Source organism: Bos grunniens, chromosome 3 (genome assembly GCF_055505025.1).
Source record: "Bos grunniens cultivar Pamir isolate PY7600 chromosome 3, Bosgru_T2T1.0, whole genome shotgun sequence".
Classification (NCBI taxonomy): Eukaryota; Metazoa; Chordata; class Mammalia; order Artiodactyla; family Bovidae; genus Bos; species Bos grunniens.
This window is the reverse complement of record NC_141167.1, coordinates 95,844,962-95,856,117: the sequence shown is the minus strand read 5'-3', so window position 1 is coordinate 95,856,117 and position 11,156 is coordinate 95,844,962. Positions and strand designations below refer to the sequence as shown.

General features: G+C 47.5%; 2 long non-coding RNA genes across 2 annotated transcripts; both read right to left on the bottom strand.

Annotated features, from left to right (window-relative positions):
• LOC147376168 (uncharacterized) lies at positions 1 to 1,825 on the bottom strand. Its single transcript, XR_015160802.1, has 2 exons — positions 1,025 to 1,825; positions 1 to 939 (listed from the first exon to the last, which is right to left on the bottom strand). It is a non-coding gene; the product is annotated as an uncharacterized LOC147376168 (long non-coding RNA).
• A 1,224-nt stretch (positions 1,826 to 3,049) lies between these two features.
• Positions 3,050 to 9,494, bottom strand: LOC147376167 (uncharacterized). The gene is made up of 2 exons (XR_015160803.1): positions 8,479 to 9,494; positions 3,050 to 4,939 (listed from the first exon to the last, which is right to left on the bottom strand). It is a non-coding gene; the product is annotated as an uncharacterized LOC147376167 (long non-coding RNA).
• Positions 9,495 to 11,156: the final 1,662 nt, after the last annotated feature.

The window sequence follows — 11,156 nt, the reverse complement described above, 5'->3', positions numbered from 1 at the left end:
TTGCGTTTCGTTCAACCTTTAATGAAGACGCACAGCACATATGGGTCCAGGGAGCAGAGAGACACAACCGAGTTGTGGAGATGGTGAGGCGGTGATCCACCCATGACAGTCGTCAGTAACTCAGCACAGCCCTTTTCCTGCGGAACTAGAAGCAGCCTATGGGCTCTCTCAGCAAAGCCACTACATGGGATGAGGACTGGCTCTCAAGAGGGGACCTATCTGCTATCCTGATAGTGGTGTGTGCTCTGGCCCAGCTTCTGTGCTAAGTTTGGAAAACAAGGCATGAATGAAAGCTCCTGAACTCTAGAAACTCATAACTGGGGGAAAAACAAACACCTGGGGGGCTGAGGGGCCCCTTCCTGCCTGCCTCCCTGACTTGGGCCACCTGCTGCCTGGTGTTGAAAATGAGATGCTTTTCAGCTCAGGAAACCAAGCATGCCCACAGAACCACAGGAGACACTGGGGGTCTACCGCAGAGTCCCCCATCCCCCATGAGGCAAGCTCCTTCGAGGCAAGCTCCCTTTCTCCTCATATCAGGACCCCAAGTCTCTCCTCTGGGGACCCTGTCACTCTGGGCTGCAGGCTGTGCCCCTTCCCCACCCCAGGCGGGCCCCCCTTTGCCTCAGTGCCCACCTTCTCCTGCCCTCATACTAGAAGCGACCAGGTTGCAGCGGACTTCCTGAAAGCCGCTGGATGTGAGAGTGCTTGGGAAACCCGCACCGAGCTGCTCCAGGGACTGCCTTTGAGCCATTCTTTGCGTTGGTAAAGCTCGGCTTCCCCGGAGGCTATGGTGTGCTGGAACGCTGTGCCCTCAGCAGTCTCTTCAGTTCCTCCAGTGTGCATTTCAGGGCCCAGGGACCATGTGCACACAGCCAGCAGCCTGGGGAGACCCTTGTCCAGGGCATCCTCACAGGGGATCCTACATGAGCAGCAGGGAACCTGGAGCATGTGTACAAGGAGGAGACAGTGTTGTAATATCTTCATTTATGCTGTGCTCAGCACAGCCCCAGGCACTTTTTATTACCTTTGTCATCATCCTCAAACATGCAGGAAGCCCCTGCCTGGGGCACATGGCTTATGTTATGTGGCAGCTGCAGTCCTGTGGGAGAGGTTATTCACATAAAGTGACAAATGCCATCCAACAGCTTCTGTGCTCAGAGCTGGATCAATAGGACAGATACGCACAAGCCCACCCAAGTTCTGGTAAGCATATCAACAAAAATAAAGTCAGAATCTGAATCAAATTCAGGAGGAGAAGGGGGTGACAGAGAATGTGATGGTTGGATGGCATCATCAACTCCATGGATATGAGTTAGAGCAAACTCCAGGAGATAGTGAAGGACAGGGAAGCCTGGCGTGCTGCAGTCTACAGGGTCACAAAGAGTCAGACAGGACTGGGAGACTGAACAACTTAATCAAGTATCAGTTTAAGTATCAAATATATCATATCATACTTAATCAAGTATCATATATTGACAGTTGGTATTGCTTTCAGATTCCTTAAAAAGCTAAGTTGATTCTTTTGGACTCCAGGAGCAAAGAATTACTAGGCAAAATTTTTCAACTTCTTTTTTTGTAAAAAGGCAGTAAATCATTTTATATTTTAAATAATGATTACTTTACAAATATCAAGTTTTTAAGCATTTGCCTTAAAAATAACATTCTATCTATCAGAGTCTGTGATCTGGACTTTTTTTTTTTTTTTTTTAATAATGGGAGAGATTTAGCTCAGGGGTTAAACTAAAGAAACCGATGGAAATTTGGCATATGGTTGTGTCCACATCTTTGTCAACTCACCGACTCACACAGAACATCAGCTGCATCCCCCTCTTTCTCCCAGTACAGAGACTGTGCCATTTGGATCATGGAATGGGCTGAAAAACAGTCAGGTCCATCTGCTTGTGGAAAACTCACATGTTCCTGCTGTCTAAAAGAATCATATCCCCGCAGAGGGTCAACTCAGCCGCACACATATTCTCTACAAAGGGCCTCAGAAGCGTGTCCCTTGACATGTCTTTTCCTGTGTCGATTTCACCCTGAGTAACCCCTCCTCTCACTTGGGTAATTCCCAGCCATGCTTCAGGTCTCAGGTTAAATGTTGCTTCTTCCGGGAAGTCTTCCTTGGCTCTTGATTAAGTCGCATTTCTACTTTACACATCTGACCATCATTCCTTACACTGGGAGCCTCCAGTTCTATCAGCTATATGTCCTAGAAAGGCAGGCACTTATCCACCTGTCTTGCCCAGGTTCAGCTCTGAATGAATACCACACGGCAGTTATGTTCAAAAAATATTCCATGAGTGAGGAAATGAATGAATGATTGAGTGAGCAACAGACATTGAGGCCTGGGTACTCTCATCACTTTTCAGGCATGAGGCTCTCCATGGCCAGATACTTGGGGGCTCTTTTCAGGCAAACATATTTTATCTCCATATCGAGCAGAAAGAAATGTGAATCTGCCACAACACCCAGCCCCAGCACTCTTGAGGGCAAACTCCAGCCTACAGAATAGACTTGTATGATCTTCGTCCATCCATTCACATGCTGTCTGTAGCTCCTTCCACCCCATGTTGGCAAAGTCAAGTTGCTGCAACAGTGTAGGCAATGACCTGACTGTTCACTATCCAGACCTCTGCAGAAAGTGTGCCAAGCCTTGCTTTAGAACCACAGAGCAGATGAGGATCAGAAGAGGACGCAGGGACAAGCAGAACTGGAGAAACGGGCAGCACAGGGGTGAAGGAAGGCCCGGGGACATAGAGACCTCCTCCAGAGAGAGGGTGAAGGTGCAGTGGGGGCAGTGAGGGTGGGACACTGTCAGGTGAGATGGTCAGAGCCTAAGAGGAGCCTCCAAAACCCTATGTGCTGACAAGAGCATGAGCTTTGCTGTAAGACCACTGGGCTGGAACCTGACGTCATCGTGGTTTACTACTGACTGATCTTAAGCAGGTCACCTCACCATCTGGACCTTTGATTTCACCTTTCAAAGAGAAACTGCTTACATCACAAGGTTTTGGTTAGAATTCGATGAAATAAGACTGATCAAGTGATTCTGAGGGTTAATACAGTGCTGTATTTTTCCCAGACCCAGGTTGGAATACAACCCTGCCTCTTTCTAACTGTGGGTCCCTAGGGAACAGTCTGCCCCCGTGTGCCTGCTTCCGCGTCCCTTAGAGGAGGAGGTCATGGGTCCCAGCAGGGCACTGCTGTCAGGACAGATCGCCAGCCCACACAGATGAGCGCCTAGCACCGAACCCAGCACCAGGGGCCGGCTTCACTCTTAGCACTGAACCGTCTGGTGCAGACCTCAGTCCCTGGTGGGTGCTCAGAACTGTGATCCCCTCCCAGCCTTCCTCCTGCTGGTTGGCAGGACCTGGTGCCAGGGATTCATGGCTCACCCTGCTCAAAACTTTCTGTGTGACTATGGGCAGCCAAGGGGCCTCTCTGAATGGCTAGAACTTGTCTTATTCAATGAAGGTGTTGGTCCAGGTTCTTTCTAAAATCTCCTGGTGATTAAAAAAAAAAATCTCTTGCAAACCTTGGATGAAACATCCAGCTTCCCCAACTTCTCCCTCAGGAATTTTGATGCTGGTTGTCTGGCCTGGGACCCAAGTTGGAATCTGTCATTGAAACAAATCCTTCAGGTGATCCTTGACATCAAGGTGGTTTGGGAAACACTGGGATCAATAAGGCTTCCCTGCACACTCCAGTCCCACAGCCCACGCATGTGTGTGTAGGGTGGGGAGGGGGTGGCGAGGTATGTCCTTGGTTAATGAAACTGTTAATTGAGCATTACGTTTCAAAAAGACTTCAGATTTTGGGTTGTCAGCTTTCGAGAATTAGTCACCACAGGATCACTTTGATGCCCGGGTAGCCAGTATTGCAGAAGAGATCTGTTTGTTTCTGTTCTCTGACTCATGGCTGATTTCTTCCAGGGATCTCTGCCCTCTCCCAGAAGAGTGCTGAGCCGAGACCTGCAGCTGGAGTATCCTGTCAGCCATTGCAGGCTTCATTTCCTAGAGTTTCTAGAAAACTCACCATCTTTCCAGCCCCTCAGCACAGAAGGCCGCATTTAAGGGAGGCAACCCATTCCACTATTCTTGCCTGAGAAATCCCAGGGACAGAGGAGCCTGGTGGGCTACAGTCCACGGGGTCGCCTACAGTTGGATATGACTGGGGGACTGAGCACGCAGGCACCCCATAGCCTGGAAGGGAAGCCCCCAGCGGCGAAAGCCCAGTATCAAAGGCAGGAGGCAGACTGGTGGGGGCGGCAGAGAGCAAGAATTTGTAATTAGGGCTTGTGGGGGGAAGTGGGGGAGAGGCTATCTGAGCCCACACCTGCCCATCACAGCTGCAAGCCTGGGGGCAAGTCTCTTTGCATGTCTACAGCTTCGTCATCTATAAACTCTCCTGCACAAAACTGCCATGGGGTTAAAGGGAGCCTGTTTAGAGCTCCTGGGTGAGCCCATTGAGGTGTCGTGTGCCTTTACCATCTACACACGTCACCACTCTCCGGTCCTCTTGAAAGCTGCACCTGCATGCCACCAAGTTTCTAGTGGCTAGACCTAGTTTTTCTTAGCCCCTTAGACTGTGGAGATGCAAATAGCTGTGCACCTGGAGAGTCATTTAGGTTATGTGCCCCTCCTAGCCCTGTTTCTGACCTCAAAGCAAAGGCATCGAATGTACAGCCTTGTCTTTTGAGGCAGGACAGTCCCAAAGGGTGAGGGTAGATAAGCCATCACTTACCTGAAGAGTGGATGGGGAGGAGACAGCTGGGTGATGGGTGGGTGGGAAGAGAGTTCCAAGCAGGGAAGACTCCTCATAGACAGGCCCTGAGGTTTGAAGGAACTTCACATGTTCAAGGATGTGAGAAGTACTCATTGGGGATGGAGAGATAAAAAGAAGCCGCCCACACAGGTGCTCTCCAGGGAGAGCATTGGAGCTGGGGAACAAGATATTTTTATTTTATTTGTTTTTATTTAAGAAATATTTATTTATTTCACTGCACTGAATCTCAGCTGTGACACTTGAGATCTTTGGTTACAGCATGTAAACTCTTAGCTATGACATGTGAGATCTAGTTCCCTGACCAGGGATCAAACCTGGGTCCCCAGACTTCGCTGGTGATTCAGTAGGAATCTGCCTGCCAATGCAGTGGACCTGGGTTCGATCCACTGGTGTGGGAAGATCCCACACGCCAGCTAAGCCCATGTGCCGCAACTACTGAACCCATACTCTAGAGTCCAGGCTTTGCAACAAGAGAAGCCATCGCAATGAGAAGCTCGAGCGCTGCAATGAAGACCCCGCGCAGCCAAAAAAACACCTGCCCCCATTGGGAGCGCACAGTGTTAGCCACAGGACCACCAGGGAAGTCCCACAAGATAAAGACGATCTGGGGGGAACAGACTGACAGGAGCAGGGAGCAGAAACAGAGAGTTAGGTTCTGAGCCCCTTCTCAACGTGCTGTTACTTGCAGCAGTTCATTTAAGTCTCGTGACATCCTTATGAGGTGGCTGCTATTACCCCTGTTACTCTGGGCCTGGGCAGCCATGAAGGAATGGGGCTCAGAGAGGCTGTGGCTTGCCGAGAGGCCACCCAGCTGGTGAGCTGTGGAATCAGCTCTCCGAGCCCAGGCTCTTGCCTCCTCAAGCCTTACTGTCTTTTCTGTAAATAAAACATCTGTACTTAGTGGTCCTCACCTCCCATTTACTCCTTAGCCCCCTACAATAGCGCTTTGTGCCCCTTTGGTCTCTGCATCTGCCTCTGCAGTCACAGGGATGTGCCATGTCTATGCTCTAATCCATGCCAACCTCTGATGCCGCCAACCAGCACCCGCTACTCTCCTTGGCTCCTGGGACATCACACTCTCCTGGTTCTCCTGGTTCTCCACCTGCCCCTCGACAGCCCTAAGTCCAGCTCCCTGCAGGGAACTGAATTCTACCAACGAGGTGAGCTTGAAGGTGGATTCTTCCCCAGTCAAGCCCCAGATGAGACCCCAAGCCTGGCCACCTTGACTGGACTGTAGCCTTGTTAGACACCCTGAAGCCGAGGACTCAACTAAACTGTGCTCAGATTACTACCCTTAGAAACTGTGAGATAATAATGTATTTGTCTTAAGGTGCTAACTTTGCACTAATTTATCCAATGGCAATAGGAAATGAAGACATTTAGACTCTTCAACTCTTTAAACAAATGGAGGTGAGCTCTTTCTGCTGTAAGCAGGATGTACCCCTAACATAAGTGCCCCAACCCCATGGGACCAGCTCATCTCACTGGCTTCTCCCACACATCTTCCCGTATACCTACTTTTCTATCATTCCTTGAGCCTATGCTTTCTCTGCCTAGAATATCTGTCCCTTTTCTTGAGCTGTGGCCTCACATTTATACCTGGACTATCTGAAACGACACCTCTTCCACGAAACCCTCTGAGATTGACCCCTGCTGGGGGATTTCACCACTATCTATTCCCTCCACCCATGTCCTGTGACTGTCTGAGCTGAGATCTCACCCACCACTCAGTGTCCTCTGACTCTTCTTATTGTATACCCAGAGCCTATGATGTCATAGGGATGCAATAATGTGTGTTGAATGTATGCAGAATCCAGCCCAGCATACCTCCTCCACCACGAATACCACTGCCAGCGGGGGAGTCTGTAACCACCTTGAGTAGAAGACAAGGCCTGGCTTTCACCATAGCAGCCCACTCGAGGAGTGTTATCATATGATTTTTATGTAAGTGGGGAGAACTACCTTCACAGCAGAGCAGATCTGGGCTAATGAAGGGCCCTTTTGTTGTGCTTGGAGCCAGGATGGTTCAGGATGCGTAATCTGACTCCCAGTAGAGCAGAAGGTAGGGGCGGGGAGCAGTGGCAAGCACCGGAGCCCAAGGGGACCACAGAGGTGACGCAGACCGCAGGAAACTCCAGTTGGGGAAAAGCCAAGGACAAAATATCTGATGTTCATTTTGCAGTTGTCAGCATTGCTCTTAGGGTAGCAAGATTTAGAAAAAAATATTTGGGGCATGTTTATCTGAAATAAAGATTTAACTGGATGTTTTGGATACTGTTTGGATATATACTTGCTGTGATATAAATACCCGTTCCTATAAATTTTTAGTCAAGTCTACAATAAATACTGTGCCTTGTATGATTACATGTTATTTGTGCATATAATTAAGTAAAAATCTTTCCCTGAAACTTTTGTTATGAATATATCTCACAGACATACTAGGTTGCAAGGTAAAATGTATTTCTGAGTTGTGATCCAATTAGTTTGAAGGTCACCAATTTATCAAATGAACACCACAGACCATAATATGGAACATGGAAACTGGAACAGTATTCTTTTTCTTATCATCACCCAGAATGTCAGGCCACAGATGCTCAGTAAATGCATACCGCTTGAAGGAATGAAGCTAGGGGGTAAGAGAGAGGAGGAAAATAACACATGTCAGAGCACTGATTTGGCGATACTGAGAGCATGTATGGCCTTATCTCTGAGATTTCTGGGCACTGGGGAAGCAGAAGTCAGGCTGCAGAAGTAAATGGAGATGAGACAATGCCAGCGGAGACTGAGAAGCACTTGTCTTGCTTTGCATTGAAAACACGAACATTCAATATGTGCCCAGAAGTGATGAGACAACAGCTGCTGCTGCTGCTACTAAGTCACTTCAGTCGTGTCCGACTCTGTGCGACCCCATAGATGAGGGCCCACCAGGCTCCCCCGTCCCTGGGATTCTCCAGGCAAGAGCACTGGAGTGGGTTGCCATTTCCTTCTCCAATGCATGAAAGTGAAAAGTGAAAGTGAAGTCGCTCAGTCGTGTCCAACTCTTAGCAACCCCAGGGACTGCAGTCCACCAGGCTCCTCCATCCATGGGATTTTCCAGGCAAGAGTACTGGAGTGGGGTACCACTGCCTTCTACTGATACAAGAGAGGCACACTCTATTACTATGCTGTCCAATAGAAGAACAACTAGTCACATGTGGCTATTTAAATGAAAATTAATTTTAAAATGCAGCTCCTTAATCACGGCTGCTGGGCTTCCCAGGTAGCACTAATGGTAAATGATCTGCCTGCCAATGCGTGAGATGCAGGTTTGATTCTCTGAGCTGGAAGATCTCGTGGAGTAGGAAATGGCAACCCACTCCAGTATCCTTGCCTGAAAAATTCCACAGAGGAGCCTGGTGGGCTACAGTCAGTCCATGGGGTCCCAAAGAGACATGACTAAGCAACTAAGCACACGTGCACGGGCACACACATGCACACAATCACAGCCGCTAGGTGGCTGCTGCACTGTGTCTAATGAAGTGTTAAATGGCTACCACATTGCACAGAGCAGGTAGAGAACATATCCATCATTGCATAAAGGTCTATTGGACAGTGTTGCTCTAGAAAAACATTTGAATTCCTCATGTCCACGCTGGCTTCAATAAAATAAGCCTAAGTTAAACCAGTGCACACTCTGAAAAAAACTCCTCCTACCTGAGACATTCTCCAGAACCTGCAGAAAAACTGTTGGGATTCCATTACAATTTATACACAGTGAAATCACATCAGGTCTCAGTGAGCGAGAGTTAACTCTGGGAGAGTTCAGTGGGGACCTCACAGATGCTGCTGGGCCTCAGATGCGGTCTGGGGGCAGTCTGGGCATTCCACGTCTTCATGAAGTTCTCTCACCAAATCCAGAAAGGATCCGTGATGACTAGAAGCAGCTCACAATCTTCTGGACGAAATGAGCAGGGAAAAGGAAGGCTGGGTGTATTGATGGAAGGCATGAGCGTCTTGCTCGACAGAACAGGTTGGAGCATTCAGGCTGGGGTAGACAGAAAACGGTGAGTAAAAGGCAGTCATCACAGCTAAAGTCCAGTTCTACAAAATTCAAGTGACAGAGAACCAACAAATTCTGTCTGTGATTTCCATGTGTAAATTTCATGAATTTCATATGGCAAGTTAATAACAAAAAGAAATGTGATGGAAGACGAGATGTTATTATCCATCAGAGCTGTCCACTGAGGCTCTGTTATTAGGGATCCTCCTGACTTGCTGAAGTGAGAAAGTCACTTCTGAAATTTTCAAAATAAAATTTCCAGTGATATGGGAAAATCTCTGTTTTTGAAATCACCATGTTCCAAAAGATATTTTCCCTCCTCTGCTCAATGTATTGGAGAAGGAAATGGCAACCCACTCCAGTGTTCTTGCCTGGAAATCCCAGGGACGGGGGAGCCTGGTGGGCTGCCGTCTATGGGGTCGCACAGAGTCGAACACAACTGAAGCGACTTAGCAGCAGCAGCAGCTCAATGTAAAGGTGGCTTTTCATCATAAAAAATTGTTTACTTTTGTGATTTATGACACCCGGCATTATATTCATCTTATCTCTTCCGCAATAAGATAGGAATTTGGAGGTGGCTCTCAAACCATCTCTGAACCATAGTCTGTGATGAGGCTGATAAAAGGTAAGTAACTTGTCCAAAACATGAAAACGACGTGTTCAAAATCCCCTGCAAAGAAAAACATTCTATTCAATAATATAGTTGGATCGTACAAACATTCTGTTGAATGAGAGAGCATGTTCTAAAAGAATGAAATTTTAAATTCATTTCTATCAAGTTCAAAAGCAGGCAAAACTAAACAATGGCACCCAGAGGTACATAAAGAGGTGATAAAACTATAAGGAAAAGGGGGAAAAAACTGTTACAAAGGTCAGGAGAGCAGCGCCCGTGAGGAGGAAGAATGATATAATTCCGGGTTCTTGTGGGAAAGGTTTTATTGGTTAAACTGGGTGGTAGTTATAACAAATAAGAAAAAGTGAAGTACACATCTCCTCGTCTCATTGATTAAAAAATTACTTTTTAATAGTACAGATGGACCAATTTGCAATGCAGAAATAGAGACACAGACAGAGAACAAATGTACGGACACCAAGGGGGGAAAAGGGAGATGGATAAGCTGGGAGATTGGGATTGAAATATACACACTGCTGTTATAAAACATAACTAGTGAGAACCTGTAGTATAGCACCAGTGGGAAAAAAAGAAGGCACAGTCTGTCTGTAGGACATATATTAAGTTAAGCTTAAAAAAGCATTCCAACATATAGTAGATGCAGACAAATACTGTTTGACTCCACTTATTTGAGATTCCTAGACTAGTCAAACTCATAGAGTCAGAAAGTACACTGGTAGATGCCAGGGGCCATGGGAGTGGCAGGGTGGGGAGGGGGAATGGGGAGCTAGAGTTTGATGGGGACCGTTTCAGTTGAGGCAGATGGGAAAATTTGGGACATGGATGATGGTGAGAGTTGTACAACGAGGTGAAACGTACTTAGTGCCACTGAGCTGTACCATTAAATATGGTTAAAATAGGATGTTTTATATTATGTGACTTCTACCACCATTAAAAGAAAAAAATGCTAAAAAATTACTTTTTAAAAAGTTCATTCATTTGGATACACCTGTCCAGAATCAGTGGGAATTCCTGGGTGGAGCAGGCCATTTTTCTGAGAATTGAACCTTTCAAATATGGGGTGGGTGGCACGTGGGCTTTCATGGGGCTCTGCTTCTTCTGGCAGTGCCTCAGTTCCTCTTCCTCTACAGGGGTTTCGAAGTGCAGTCCTTGGGGAGCTCTGCAGGGGTGAGTCAGAGCTCCTGAAGGAGTAATCAGCACCCAAGTGAGGCTCCAAGTCCCAGACCAGCTGTAGCCCCGCTGCCTGCCTTCCAACTGCTTTACATATACTGGGAACTCACAAGGGACTTCAGTTTTAATATGACTTTTGATGCTAAAAGAAAAATGTAGGAGATCTCTGGGGTATCGGTTCTCCCTTCAGTAACAGACATACTATTAAGAAATACTAAAATTATTATTTTTTTAATTCTCTTTTCCAGATTATTCATGAAGAAAACTTCCTTCAGGCTTCCCTCTGGACCCTGGACCCTGAAGCCCCAGGTCCTGCTCCCTGACTCCCAACCTCCCCCACTTCCAACTGCACTCTTGCCGACTTCTAGGCTGAGGAAAGGGCTGCTTCCTTGGAGTTGTTGTTCTTGTTCAGTTGTGAAGTTGTGTCTGACTCTCTGAGATCCCATGGACTGTAGCACACCAGACTCTTCCGTCCTTCAATTATCTCCTGGAGCTTGCTCAGATTCATGTCCATTGAGCCGGTGATGC